Consider the following 16,138-nt stretch of genomic DNA (forward strand, 5'->3'; position numbering starts at 1 on the left):
TCAAGGAACTGAAATAAATGTTTTCCAGCTGTTATCAGACCTCCCAATCGATCCATTGATCGATTGAAACATCGGATCGATCCAGGGATCGATTCAGCCGGCTACTGTATGCGGGACATAGGTCGGATCGATCCAGTGATCTATCCAGCACGCTACTGTGCTCGGGACGATATTCTGGATCGATCGGCTGATCGATCCAGACTGACCAATCGATCCAGTGATCAATCCCCGAACCTTCTGTTCGCGACAGAAATTGCTGTTAAGCTCTGATTTCAGCACTTGTTCGTGCCAAAATCTCACGTTTCACTTACGCAATCCATAGAATATATTCTAATGACATAAAGCTAGCATTCTAAACTGGATATAAAGCATGATTTACTAGTTCGTAGCATTTAACAATTAAAAGTGCGTGAAAATAGAAATACTAAAAGTTCAATTGTTTAAGCTTGCTAGATCCCCTAAGGATCTTTTATTCCATGTTCCTACCACACACACCATCTCGATCTGCATTGACCCCCAGCCTCCACTGCTAGTCCATTTTCCTTTTACCTGTATCTGTAGTATAAGGAAAAGAGTATCTGTAAGCTAAAAAGCTTAGTAAGAAACCATCTACCTCACTAAAACATGCATACGATGCAATTATGATTTTAAATCATGCTGTTAGAAAGGACATGCTAAGTATACTGAATAAACTAGACATGACATGGCATATAAGCATACAATCATGGCATGACAACTAATCATATGAATCAATAAAGATAAATGAACTGAACATATAATAAGCTAAACTGTAGCTAAACTGATACTGAATTCTAACTCAACTAACATAACTAATTTGAGCTTTGAAAACTAATTCATAATAAGTGAAAATACATAATCATGCTGTTTGGGCCCGGCAACTGTACTTGCTGTGCGCGCATCCCTAACTAGACCCGGGTTTGCAAGTCCCGAATTTAGTAGGGTTAACTAGGTTATCTAAACGTAGGGACGACTGTGGGAGTCCAACCCAATGGATATCTGATCCAGTACAGTGCCACTGAAAATAAAATACTGAATATAGCTAACTGGTTTAACTTGCTGTTTCTAGGTTATCTAAACCTAGAGCTAGGTTGTCTGAATCTAGAGGCGACTGTGGGAGCTCACCCATTGGACCGTAGTTCCATATAAGCTAAAATAATTGATTTACTGATTTAAATGCTTCTAATACATTTAACTGAGCTATTAAAATGCCTAATTTGCATTTTAACTTAACTAGCTATTTTATCGAACACCTAGTGTGCCCCAACTCTCCCCTCTATTAGGGAGACCACTTCTAGGCACCCGACAACGTCTAGGAACCCCCACTGAAGAGGGAATACGTGTCCGGCCCATCTAGAAGTACTCACTAAATCCCTAAATCTGCGAGGAGGGTCAAATTCACCCTATGCGTCGATAAGAACTGCATATAGCTAAACTAGTGCGTATAAAACCAAACGGAGCTACTTATACCGTAGGTGAGGAGTTTCTTACCTTGTGTGATAGATTTCTTACAAATCTAATCGCTAGAAATTCTGGTGGAGACGACTTCTCGACGATTCGCTCGCGTCCACGTGCTCTACTCGCGGAGGGGAACGTCTTTGTGCTGAAATCATCGCCGGAAAGTGATCTTGGGACCCTTGGGATGGAGCCCTAGTTCTCCTTGTGGTTGGCGCCGAGAGAGGGAGGAGAGGGAGAGGTGTTCGGCGTGAGGGTTTGGAGGGGAAAAGGTTGCCGAACCAAATTAAAAATAACCCAAACCAACTTAAGTTTTTAATTTATATTAAGTGGGCATTTTGGCCCAACTCAATCATAAATATATTTGATTCTCCTTTCTCTCAGTACGGCCCTGCTGGGTTCACCGGTTACTAAGGTTAACTAGAGGTTTAGGGGACTCGAGAGGTCCTGGGTTCGATTCCCGCTTAAGCCTTTTTATTCTTCTAATTATTTTTGCTACTTCCGCTACTCGAAAAATTCAGGAAAAATATCTAAAAATTCCAGAAAAATCATAGAATATTCCTAAAATAGTTTTGAGAATTTTCAGGTGTTACAATCCCCCATACCTTATAAAAAGTTCGTCCTCGAACTTAGAATAATTCTGGGTACTTCTGTCTCATGCTGGCTTCTGTCTCCCAAGTTGCCTCTTCTGCTGTGTAACTGTGCCAAATGACTTTGACTAATGGTACTTCCTTATTTCGTAATTTCTTAACTGCTCGGTCTATTATCTGAATAGGCCGACTATCATAGCTGAGGTCTTCGCGGATCTGTACCGACTGGGGCTCAATGTAACGACCCGCCTTCTGGGTACTGGCTGTAAGGTCGATCGTCACAATAATGCTAAACTATACTGTGCGGAAAGCTGGGCTAATTAAAATTTTACTCTACTAAGGATGGATACAACTGATAAGAAAGGTCTAAAGACCTTCTTTGCTAGTGTACACATGCTAAGGAGGGGAAACTGAACATCCCAACTGAGCTAGGGACTAGAAACTAAACTTCCCAACTACCTACGGACCTGCCGACCGATCCACAGATCGATCGGAGCTGCGGTTGTTCTGTTCCCAACTGGATCGGTCGGCAGACCGATCCAGGTGTGGCTGGATCGGTCGGCAAACCGATCCAGGTATGTCTAGATCGGTCGGCTGACCGATCCAGGCACCCGAAACTCTCCTGGAACGCTACTGTATCGTGCTGGATCGGTCGGCTGACCGATCCAGGAGGATACAGTAGCATACTGTATCTGTCTGGATCGGTCGACTGACCGATCCAGTGGCACTGCTCAGGCCCTGATCGGTCTAGAGACCGATCAGAGTTCTGATTTCGCCCGGGAACTCTGATTTCAGCACTTTGGCGTGCCAAAACCTCACACAACAACTCTAAACCAATGCAAATCACACTAATATAAAACTACTAACATTCTAAACCGGGCATACTACATAGTGCATGGTTTACTATTTCATAACACTTAACAATCAAAACTGAATAATGAAAACTAAAAACGCAAAGTGCTAATACTGAAGTAAAACTGTTTAGATCCCAAAGATCTTTATTCCAACTCCTGCCCACACACATCTTGATGGCATTGCCCTCCAGCCTCCACTACTGATCCACTTTTCCTTTACCTTTATCTGCAGTATAAGAAAAGTAGTATCTATAAGCTAAAAATCTTAGTAAGAATCTATCTACCTCACAAAAACATGTAAGCGATGCGAATATGCTTTGGAAATCATGTTATTTGAAAACATGCATTGAGCTTATTAAAGCATGGCATACTGAAACATGGTATAAACACTGAAACATGGCATGCATCATAAACTAAGCATATAATCATATCATAGCATCAACTAGAATAAACTATGCTGAAAACCGAACTGAAACTGAAACTATACTTGAGCTAAACTAGTGCTGTTATGATGCTATAGTCACATATCTGAATAAACTTTGAAAGCTAATAGATATAAGTGAAAATACATAATCATGATGTTTGGGCCCGGCAACTGTACTTGCTGTGCGCGCATCCCTAACTAGACCCGGGTTTGCAAGTCCCGAATTTAGTAGGGTTAACTAGATTATCTAAACCTAGGGATGACTGTGGGAGTCCAACCCAATGGATATCTGATCCAGTACAGTGCCACTGAAAATAAAATACTGAATATAGCTAACTGTTTTAACTTGCTATTTCTAGGTTATCTGAACCTAGAGCTAGGTTATCTAAACCTAGAGGCGACTATGGGAGCCCACCCATTGGACCGTAGTCCCATGTAAGCTAAAATAAACTGATTTGCTATTTTAAACGCTTCTAATGCATTTAACTGAGCGATTAAAATGCCTAAGTTGCATTTTTTTTACTGATCTAGTTACTTTGTCGAACACCTAGTGTGCCCCAACTCTCCTCTTTATTAGGGAGATCACCTTTAGGCACCCGACAACGTCTACAACCCCAAACTGAAGAGGGTAAACATGTCCGGCCCATCTAAAGGTGCTCAACTAAATCCCTAAACCTGCGAGGAGGGTTAAAAACACCCTACATGTCGACAAAACCTGCATAAAACTAAACTAATGCACAAAAAATTCAAACGGAGCTATTATTGTCACGCCCCAGAGGAGTCTCTGTCCGAAGAAATTTCGACAGCATCTCCTCTGTACGGTGGACAATATGAAACTTTCTACATATCACATATACTTCAGCCACAGGCGGCTGGAATGATAACAAAAATAAAAAAAACAAACACCACGCAGTTTATAAAGATATTCAGCCTCTGGCTGTCACAACCACGCAGTTAATAATAGTAATCAATAACAATAGGACTCTGACTCGAAATCCACCCTACTCCACTACACTCGTAAAGCTCAAATCCAACGAACTCACCTCTTCTGCCGTCCAGGCAGGCATATAGTAGAATAAAAACCAAACCATCCAAAAGTCCATCAAACGGTAACAATCCGTACAATATCCATAAATAAAATCCAAAACAAAACTAAAACATAGTCTGATGGAAGAAAAACCAAAATAAAGCAAATAACAACCTAGTAGAGAACTAGCTCTACATGCAGATGGGGGGCCAGGATGGAATTGCTCCGGACAGCCTCAACCTGAAAAGATATCAACAATGGAGGCGGGTGAGTCCAACACTCAGCAGGTACAACTGATATGCATAATAAAACAAATAACAGACAACACTAATCATGCGTACAGTCTCCTGAATATGAGGAGGATAAATGCAACTGAAATGAAATCAAGATAACTGTCTTGTCGGGATCAAAGTATAAAGGTAACAGTCGTCGGACCGAGTGAGTCATAATCCTGTATGCATGTCAATCAATGCATCCAAACAAATGCGGCATATAAGTGCAGCAATCACAAGCAAATAAAATGCAATAAATGCATATGTCAACCCCATACTCTGAAATCAATGCTCCTGTGCAATGACAGAGTAAACGGAATGCTGTCGGAGTACTCCTGTCCTGTGACCCCAAATCATAAATGGGGGAGCTCAATGCTCTCATCTCCCGGTACACGATGACGGGGAGGATATCTCTGCCGGCTACCACGCTGAGTCTCCTGACCAACGGAGCCAAACAAAGTCCACCATCTGCCGGCTACCACGCTGCTACCCTAAATGCCAACGGAGCCAAACAGAGCGGAACTGACTGCCGGCTACCACGCTGAGTCACCTGACCAACGGAGCCAAACAGCAGAACCGCCACACACCAGCCAGATATACAAATCCATGGGTGATGTGTGCAGTACATGTAACTGGCGATGAGCTCAACCAAAGTAGAGCCGACAATCGCACAGCATGCAATCATGATGCATGATACTGAACATGGCAATCTCATGAATAACATGGCATGATCCATATAAATAGATACAAAGTGTGTACCACAAGAAGACGTATCAAATAGAAGGTACACAAATCGAAGAGGGTATCAAATAAACCCTAGATCCAGAATATAACCGAGCATGTGGTTAGGTCACTACCTAAGGCATATGTGATCAGGTAGATAATATGCAGTGCAGAATAAATAAACAAACAACATGTACTAATCATGTAGTGACCAACCGAAATAAACAGGTAACACAATTATTGTTATATGTTAAACATATTATCATGCATATCAAAAGACATAAGTCAAAGTACCCGCCTCCAATAAAGTGGTCCAAATCCGACTCCGAGATACTCGTCTCGCGTCAAGATCCTGTGTTAAACAAACAAATATATATTTTTTATTTAGCTAAATCCTACTGAATAGCTAAATAAACAAATCTCTAAAATTGAATTAGGGCAAAACCCTAATCAATAACTAATAATCCATGCATACAACCTTACTAATCTTGTATCAACATGTTTCAATTAATGACATTCTAATCACACTCAACATTCAACTACAACCTTTAAATTAAAAACATGTCTTACTACATGTTCCAAACTAAACTCATCTACAGCATACTCAAGTATCAAATTACACTAATCAATCACTCTATACGTACCTCAATTCACACACTGCTCTAGATCCGCAACCAACAAGTAGCTGTTGGAAAGAAGGCTGCCGGAACCAAGAACAAGCAAGCCTCACAGCACACAACCTCACTGCTGCAATCAAAACGGATCAATAGCAGATCAATCAATCCAATGACACACCAATGGAACAAGAACCTCACCTTGTTGGCTATGACCTAGGGCACGACACAGAGAAGGGAGGAAGTGAAATCTGTGGCCACCGACGGCTGTGTACCCTAACTAGGGCACGGCTTGGAGCAAAGAGGAGAGAATCGGGCTGGGGGCTTGATCGGCCGTAGTCCTGTGCTCGATCTCTCCGCGGCCAGGGCAACAGGGAGTCGACTGTGGCCCTAGTCACCGGCGGCAGAGGAGTAGAAGGAAAAACCGCTCGGGATCAGGGAAGGAAGTTAGGACACGCACGGAAGACCGGCAGCACTTCCGTCCGGCGTCGACACTGTGCAGAGTAGAGGAGAGGCGACTCTCGTCGCCGGCGGCAGAGGGGAGAGTGTGCGCACGCGAGAGAGATGAAGAGAAGATCGGGTTTTGGGAGAGGAAACCGGCGCGAGGAAGAAGGAGAAAAGGAACGGGCGGAGAAGGTGTCGAGCACGGGGAAAAAAATAAGAGAAAAAGAAAAGATAAAGGAAAAATAATAATAAAACTTTTCCTCATTAAAACAGGGTAGTCTAAACAGGCTTTTCCGAGCCCCGTTTTTATCCCCGTTAACTCGTCCGTACGAGCTCCGAAAAATTCCCGAAAAATTCCCAAAAATTCTGGAAAATTCTCTTATTAATATTCGCCTATTTTCCGGTATTTTACAATTATACTGCAGGTGAGGGGTTTCTTACCTCCTATTCGTAATTTCTTACGATTCTAATCGCTAGAGTTCCGGTGGAGATGACCTTCTCGACGATCCGCTCACATCTTTGCGTTCCTCTCGCGGAGAAGAACCTTTTTTGTGTTGGAGTCGTCGCCGGAAGATGTTCCCTTGACCCTTGGCTTGGTGTGCCGAGAGGAGGAGGAGGGAAAAAGAGGTGGTCGGCGGAACTTGGTTGGGGAGGAGGAAAGGTCACGAACCCAAATAGAAAATAAACCAAACCCCACTTAAATTTTCTATTTATATTAAGTGGTAAAGTTCAGCCCAAATCCAACTTAAATAAAATTGTTTCCCTTTCTTTCAGCACAGCCCTGCTGGGTTCAACTGGTTACTAGCATTATCCCTAAGCCATAGGTCTCGGGTTCAATTCCCGCTAAGGCCGTTTTCATTTTCTAATCATTTTTGCTACTTCCGCTACTCGGAAAATTCCAGAAAAATATCTAAAAATTCCAGAAAATAACAGAATAATTCTAATGCAAGTTTGAGAATTTTCAGGCGTTACAATCCCCCATACCTTATAAAAAGTTCATCCTCGAACTTAGAATAATTCTGGGTACTTCTGTCTCATGCTGGCTTCTGTCTCCCAAGTTGCCTCTTCTGCTGTGTGACTGTGCCAAATGACTTTGACTAATGGTACTTCCTTGTTCCGCAATTTCTTAACTGCTCGGTCTATTATCTGAATAGGCCGACTATCATAGCTGAGGTCTTCGCGGATCTGTACCGACTGGGGCTCAATCACCTGGGTGGCATCTGGGGTATGCTTCTTCAGCATAGAGACATGAAATACGTTGTGGACAGCTGACATTTCCTGGGGTAGCTCTAGCTCATATGCTACCTTGCCCACTCTTCTGCTGATAAGGTATGGTCCCACATATCTGGGACTTAGCTTGCCCTTTTTCCCAAAACGCATTCTTCTTGGGAGCCACTGAGGAACATCAATCCCGATCGAAAACTCTAAGGGTCCTCAGCATAGCTCTTCTGGCGGCTCTGAGCTGTCTCTATCCTCTGGCGGATCTGCTGTATAGCTGCTGTGGTATCTGCTACTAGATCTGTCTGAAGCTCTAGTTCTTTCTGTTCACCACTCTCATACCAACAGATTGGAGATCTACACCTCCGCCCATAGAGAGCCTCGTAAGGTGCCATGCCGATAGTGGCCTGATAGCTGTTGTTGTATGCAAATTCTGCTAAACTCAGATATTTGCACCAACTTCCCTTGAAGTCTAGGGCACATGCTCGGAGCATATCTTCGAGTACCTGATTTACTCGCTCCATCTGACCATCTGTCTGAGGATGAAAAGCTGTGCTAAATTTCAACTTAGTGCCCAATGCTGACTATACACACTCCCAGAAGTGTGATGTGAATCGACTATCTCTGCCTGAAATGATGGTTAGTGGGACTCCATGTAGTCTGACGATCTCCCGGAGATACAACTGAGCTAGCTTCTCCATGGAGTAAGATATCTTGATAGCTAAGAAGTGGGCTGATTTAGTCAACTGTCAACTATTACCCAGATGGCGTTAAAACCATTCGTGGTTCGGGCAGTCCCACTATGAAATCCATAGAGATATCCTCCCACTTCCACTGAATCAGATAGGCCGCATCCTCCTGGTCGCTGATGTTCCGCCTTGACCCTTTGACAGGTGAGGCAGATGCTAACATATCTGGCGATGTCTCGCTTCATCCCTGGCCACCAAAATGGTTCTTCGGTCTTGGTACATTTTGGTGGAACTGGATGCATCGCATAGGGAGTCTTGTGAGCCTCATCTAAAATCTCTCGTAGCTCCTCCCGATCCGGAACACGTAGTCTGTCACCAAAATACAACACCCCGCCATCGGACACTCTTTTCTGATTCCGCTAGCCCTTGCTTGATTTTCTGAATTTCGTGGTCCTGAGCTGCCTGAATATCACCAAGCAAGGTAGACTCTAAGGTCATAGTAGAGAGCTGTCCAACGATGAGTTCAAGACCGAAATCTACGATCTCCTTCTGTAGGGGCGGTGACATGGCTATAAGCGATAATAAGGTAGCACTGGATTTTCTGCTAAGTGCGTCGGCTACCTTATTGGCTTTCCATGGATGGTAGAGGATGTCTATATCGTAGTCTTTGACCAGCTCAAGCCATCTGCGCTGTCGCATATTCAGATCCTTCTGAGTGAAGAAGTACTTCAAACTCTGATGATCTGTATACACTCTGCACTGAGCTCCATATAATTAATGTCTCCAAATTTTGAGAGCAAACACTACTGCTGCAAGCTCAAGGTCATGAGTAGGGTAATTCTTCTCATAATCCTTGAGTTGTCTGGAGGCATAGGCGATCACCTTGCCATTTGGCATCAGCACTGCTCCTAGTCCCAACTTAGAGGCATCACTATAGATGTCAAAGTTGCTGGTGTTGTCTGGTAGAGCCAAAATGGGAGCACTGGTCAATCTCCTTTTTATTGTTCTCACAGTCCTCTGTCCACTGAAATTTCCTGTTCTTTCTGGTAAGAGCTGTCAGTGGGGAGGCTATCCTGGAGAAGTCCTCTACAAACTTTCTGTAGTATCCTGCTAATCCCAGAAAGCTCCTGATTTCGCTGGCGTTCTTAGGTCTCTTCTAGTTACTTACTGCTTCTATCTTGCTGGGATCTACCATAATACAATCCTTGGAGATGATGTGACCCAGGAAGGACACCTGATCTAGCCAAAATTCACATTTCGTGAACTTGGCATATAGCTGATTCTGCTGAAGTGTCTGCAGTACTGTCTTCAGGTGCTCTGCATGTTCTTCCTGAGTAGATAAGAATGTCATCGATAAACACAATAACAAACTTATCTAAATACTCTCTGAATACTCTGTTCATGAGATCCATGAATGTAGCTGGAGCATTGGTCACGCCAAAGGGCATGACTACGAACTCGTAGTGTCCGTATCTGGTTCTGAATGCTGTCTTGGGTATATCCCCTTCTTTAACCTTGACCTGATGATAACCTGATCTGAGATCTATCTTGGAGAACACTGCTGCTCCCTTCAGCTGGTCGAACAGGTCATCGATTCTGGGAAGGGGATACCTGTTCTTGATGGTGTTCGGTGATCCGTAGTCTATGCACAGTCGCATGCTTCCATCCTTCTTCTTCACGAACAACACAGGCGCTCCCCGTGGTGAGTGACTAGGGCGTATGAAGCCCTTGTCAAACAGCTCCTGTAGTTGCTCCTGAAGTTCCTTCAGCTCTGCTGGAGCCATGCGATATGGCGCTTTGGAAACAGGATTGGTGCTGGGGAAGAGCTCTATCTCAAATTCAATCTCCCGGTCTGGTGCTAAGCCTAAACTCTTCCGGGTAGTCACATACAACTCGTACCTTTGGTCCTTGTCCTGGCCGGTATTGACTACATGTGCTAGGTACCTCGACAACCCGAATCCATCAACTTCGTGCCTTCATAGCGAGAGAAATTTTCGCTTTTTCTTTGGTTCCCGATGTACTCGAATCGCTCGGGTTGGAATACGACTTTCCGTTTACGGCACTCTATGGAAGCACCGTATCTGATCAGGAAGTCCATTCCAAGGATGACGTCGTAGTCAGTCATTTCCAGCAGGATCAGATCACATAAGAGTTCCCTGTCTGCTATAATGACCGGTACTGCTCTGAGCTAGTGCGTGGATGCCATGATCTCTCCTGAAGGTAGTGCTGTCAAAAACTGACCACTGAGTACCTCTGAGGGTATTTCTAATTTTTCGGAGAACACCCTGGCTATATATGAATGGGTTGCCCCAGTATCAAATAGAACAGTAGCACTAGACTGAAAAATGCTAATCTGACCTGTGACAACTGTCGAGGCATTGGCTACATCCTCTTTGGTGAGTTAGTAGATCCTCACATTCGCCGTAGCTGGAGGGGCTTCTAACCTGCCCTGGCTGATAAATGGACCTTCTAGAGCGGTCTGCATCTGATATAACTGAGCTGGTTGGCCTGCATACTGAATCTGCTGTGGCTGAGGAAGACCGGTCTTGTTCGGGCACTGCTTGGCCATGTGCCCTTCTTGTCCACATTCAAAGCATCCTCGCGTGCCCTTGCGACAAACCCCTGGGTGAAATTTCCTACAAGTAGCACACTTTGGATAACTGGGTCGTTTGCTAGATGGTCCTCCTTTTGGGTCACTCCCTGATTTGCGCTTGCTGTTGGAGTTCCCTTTCCAGTTAGAGCTGTGGCCTTGCTGTTTTTGAGTGTGAGAGTTTCCTTGGCCTTTGGACTCTGAGGAGACTTGCTTCTGTTGCTTTATGATGTTCTGGTAATGCTCTGTTGTCAAGGCACTGCTCACTAACTCCTCTGTGGTTTATGGCCTATGTATGCCACCAGCCACGTTCACTGCTATCTCTGGCCTCAGCATCTTGAGCATCAACCAGATTCGTTCCTTCTCTGTGCTGACTAGCTCTGGGCATAGACGAGCCAACCTGTTGAATTTCTTCACGGCTTCCTCAACTGAAAGGTTGCCTTGACGAAACTCAGTAAACTCGTCGTAGTGGCGCTTTGTGACCCGTATGTGAAAGAACTCCTCGAAGAATTCCTTCTCGAAGTCAGCCCATAACATCTGGTTCACTGGGCGCTTCGTTCTGATCCTTTCCCACTACATGCTGTTGGTGCAGTTAGCACTAACGATTTAACCCAGGTTTTGATGAATGAAAAATAGGTTAAGTTAGTTTTGTTGTTGTCTGACACTTTGATCGAGTGTGCAGGAAAAGTCCAGCTAGGTCGACGGGCTGACCGGATAGCTGGCGAGAAGTCCAAGCGGGTCGACGGGCTGACCGGACGCTTGGCGAGAAGTCCAGCTAGGTCGATGGGCTGACCGGATAGCTGGCGAGAAGTCCAAGCGGGTCGACGGGCTGACCGGACGCTTGGCGAGAAGTCCAGACGGGTCGACGGGCTGACTGGACGTCTGGCAGGTAAGAAAGGTAAGTCACCGAAGGGAGGACCTGAGGACGCGTTCCGGAAGGGGACATTAGGCGTCGATCCGCTTAGATCCATTTCGGATGTCTAAGTCGAGATCGTGACTAGATTCCGGTCTGAGAGACGGAATCTAAGTCATACTCTTTTATTTACTGTTGAACTTTAACTGTGATACTGTTTTACAGGATATACATTTGCCTCGGACTAACTTTGTTTTGCAGAAAAGGAGTTTTCGAACAGAAGGCGCCGAGGTCCGCGCCGAACGCTAATTCTATCCACCAAGTCGCCGCCACGGAGCATCTCGTGGAGCAGACGTCACATTCCGTGCCGAAGGGATCTAGGCGCCGAACAAGATATAAAGAAGCCCCGACAGAGCTTCGAACACTCAATCAAGGCGAGAACTCTTCATCGCTGGTCTTGCCGCCGACGCCGCGACGCCAACAAAGCTCCGACACTACGCTTCGTCTTTTCCCTTTTGTCGGTATTTGTTTTTCAGTTTCATTAGCATTCCCTGTACGGTTCTTTTGTAATTATTATTCCGAATTGCTAGTGATTGCCCAACGAAAGTGGTCAAGGACCACGGGCCTTCGAGTAGGAGTCGTCACAGGCTCCGAACGAAGTAAAAAACAACTGTGTTCATTTATTTTTCCGCTGCGTATTTATACTCTTATTTTTCGAATCGATATTCACCCCCCCTCTATCGAATCTAACGGTCCTACAAGTGGTATCAGAGCGGGTACCGCTCTGATTTGGTGCAACCACCAATCAGACAGGGGGTGAATTGTTTTTGTTTTTTTTTAATAATTAATTTTAAAATTGGTGTTTCATTAACTTAATATTTCTCTAATCAATTTAAATTAGTGCAACACGAATCTAGATTTTTTTCTCTCTATTTTTCTCTTCCCGCACTACTAATCCAAGACCAAGTCTTGGGATTTTTTTGGTTATTTACCTGTGCACAGAATGTCCCAACAAGAAGGATTCAGCACAGTGCGACCTCCACTCTTCAACGGGGACGACTTCCCTTACTGGAAGAAGCGCATGGAGGTCTACCTCAAAACAGACTTCGACCAGTGGATGAGCATTACGAAACCTTACAAAATTCCAGTGGACAACGCCGGGAATCTAGTGGATCCTGAAGACTGGACAACAGATCTCAAGAAAAAAGCATCAACAGAAAATAAAGCGATCAACACTCTACAGTGCGGATTGACAAGAGAAGAACTGAACAGAGTCGGTCCACACAAAAACGCTAAAGAGCTATGGGACAAGCTGATCGAATTGCACGAGGGAACGAGCGACGCTAAGGTAACAAAACGAGACCTGCTTCTAAATAGAATTTTTAATATAAAAATGCAGGAAGGAGAAACAGCGAATCAACTACGCGCGAGGATCAAAGACATCCTCAACGGGCTTCATGCGATAGGCCACCAAATGGAGAACAGAGACTTAATAAGGTACGCTTTAAACGCCTTTCCACGTAATAGTTTGTGGGCATCAATAGTGGATGCCTACAAAATTTCTAAGAATCTTTCCAACTTAAAATTAGACGAGCTGTTTTGTGAATTAGAATTACACGAACAAACTAATGCTGGAGCCGAGAAAGGTATAGCTCTATTTGCAGGTTCCTCCAAAGAAAAGAAAAGCAAGCCTGAACTTGAAGAAGACTCCGATCAAGATTCTGAAGACGAAGAACACCTGGTGAACTTGGTAAGAAAAATGTTCACCAGGAGAAAGAGGAGCTTCAGCAAAAAGGATCTTCAAAAGATCAGCTCTCCCTCAGAACAAAAGAACGTGACTTGCTACGGCTGCAACAAAAAGGGACATTACAAGAACGAATGTCCAAAACTAAAGTTCGACAAACCAAAGCCAACAAAAAAGAAGGCACTCAAAGCAACGTGGGACGACTCCTCGGACGAATCGGAGGAAGAAGAGCAGAAACATCAAAGCCACCTCGCACTGATGGCCCGCGAAGCCGAAACAGAAAACGAGTCGGAAGATGAAGACGGGTCTGAACCCGAAACAAGCCACGAGTCCGTACTCGTTTCCGAAGGCCCGAATGAGGTATACTTTAATTTAAACAATTTTTTTTTTAGAATTATTTCCTGTTTAAATAGTAAATTAACTAAATTAGAAAATGAAAACAAATCACTTCTTGAGGAAAATCAAAACCTCAAGGAACAATTAAAAAATTCGAATCCAACTCAAGATCTAACACTTGAAGAGGAAAATCTATCGTTAAAAAATGATGTTAAAGATTTAAAAGAAATGCTAGAAAAATTTACAACAAGATCAAAAAATCTAGACTTAATCCTAAATAATCAAAAAGCATGTTATAATAAAACCGGACTAGGATATAAGTCGAATTCAAATAAAACCTTCAAATCATTAATAACCCAATACAAGTCAACCAATTTAGCTTGGGTTCCGAAAGCGTGTCTGACCACGCAAGTAGGACTTAATCAATATTATATACCTAAAGAAAAAATACATTATATAAAATTAAATAAACCAAACCAAAATCCAAAATACAAACCTAAATCAAATTCAAAATCTAAACAGTTTAAGAAACAACAAAATTATCACCAAGTTAACTATAACTATAAAAAGAATCGACACAAGCCTAAAATTAAAACATAAATTAATGGCCAATAATTCAGGGGGAGGCTCCAGAATAGCTGGCACCTCCAAAACTAACTTACCCGACAGGGTAACCCAAAACTAATAAACCCGACAGGGCAATTAGAATTAGAGACCAAGTTTAACTTGAATCATGGTATTGGTGAAATTTTTGGATGATAGTACGTTAGGGAAACTTGGGCATCGCATGTCTAGAAAGATATGGTTTCGATCTGGTGCATTTGGCAAAGTGGAACTGACCGAAGCTACCCTTAAACGAATCCTAACCAGTTAGACAAAGATTTAGTACTAAGTTCCGTGGATAGGACTATTCGGAAAACCTCGAAAGGTTGGTTACTTCTAATGATGTCCTTGTGACTCACCAAGCTTAGAAGTTTATCCGAAGAATGCCTATTTGTGGAAACCAAAACTAAAACTGAATCTAACACACGTTAAACCAAAACTCTATAATTAAAAATCCAATTTCATCTCACGAAATCATAGGATTCCCTGATTGAAAATATAGATCGGGTGAGATGAATAAGGGTTTAATTTTAAACTTTAAAAATTAATTTCAAAATTTTTAATTTTAAGTTTAAAAATTAATTTCAAAATTTTTAATTTTAACTTAAAAATTAATTTTAAAATTTTAATTTTAACTTTAAAAATTATTTTCAAAATTTTAATTTTAACTTTAAAAATTATTTTCAAAATTTTAATTTTAAACTTAAAAATTAATTTCAAAATTTTAATTTCAAACTTAAAAATTAATTTCAAAATTTTAATTTTAACTTTAAAAATTATTTTCAAAATTTCAATTTTAACTTTAAAAATTATTTTCAAAATTTTAATTTTAAACTTAAAAATTAATTTCAAAATTTTAATTTCAAACTTAAAAATTAATTTCAAAATTTTAATTTTAACTTTAAAAATTATTTTCAAAATTTTAATTTTAAACTTAAAAATTAATTTCAAAATTTTAATTTCAAACTTAAAAATTAATTTCAAAATTTTAATTTTAACATTAAAAATTATTTTCAAAATTTTAATTTTAAACTTAAAAATTAATTTCAAAATTTTAATTTCAAACTTAAAAATTAATTTCAAAATTTTAATTTTAACTTTAAAAATTAATTTCAAAATTTTTAATTTTAAACTTAAAAATTAATTTCAAAATTTTAACTTTAAAAATTAATTTCGAACTTAAAAATTATTTTCAAAATTTTAATTTTAACTTAAAAATTAATTTCAAAATTTTAATTTTAACTTAAAAATTATTTTCAAAATTTTAATTTTAAACTTAAAAATTAATTTCAAAATTTTAATTTCAAACTTAAAAATTAATTTCAAAATTTTAATTTTAACTTTAAAAATTAATTTCAAAATTTTTAATTTTAAACTTAAAAATTAATTTCAAAATTTTAACTTTAAAAATTAATTTCAAAATTTTAATTTCAAACTTAAAAATTAATTTCAAAATTTTAATTTTAAACTTAAAAATTAATTTCAAAATTTTAATTTCAAACTTAAAAATTAATTTTAAAATTTTAATTTTAACTTTAAAAATTAATTTCAAAATTTTTAATTTTAAACTTAAAAATTAATTTCAAAATTTTAACTTTAAAAATTAATTTCAAAATTTTAATTTCAAACTTAAAAATTAGTTTCAAAATTTTAATTTTAAACTTAAAAATTAACTTCAAAATTT

The 16,138-nt window shown here is 41.0% G+C and overlaps 1 long non-coding RNA gene across 1 annotated transcript; it reads right to left on the bottom strand.

The window, feature by feature from the left end:
• Positions 1-5,658: 5,658 nt before the first annotated feature.
• Positions 5,659-6,469, bottom strand: LOC122035350. The gene is made up of 3 exons (XR_006126953.1): positions 6,179-6,469; positions 6,008-6,107; positions 5,659-5,715 (listed from the first exon to the last, which is right to left on the bottom strand). It is a non-coding gene; the product is annotated as an uncharacterized LOC122035350 (long non-coding RNA).
• Positions 6,470-16,138: the final 9,669 nt, after the last annotated feature.

The sequence above is a fragment of the Zingiber officinale genome, chromosome 11B (genome assembly GCF_018446385.1).
Source record: "Zingiber officinale cultivar Zhangliang chromosome 11B, Zo_v1.1, whole genome shotgun sequence".
In the NCBI taxonomy this organism is placed as follows: domain Eukaryota; kingdom Viridiplantae; phylum Streptophyta; class Magnoliopsida; order Zingiberales; family Zingiberaceae; genus Zingiber; species Zingiber officinale.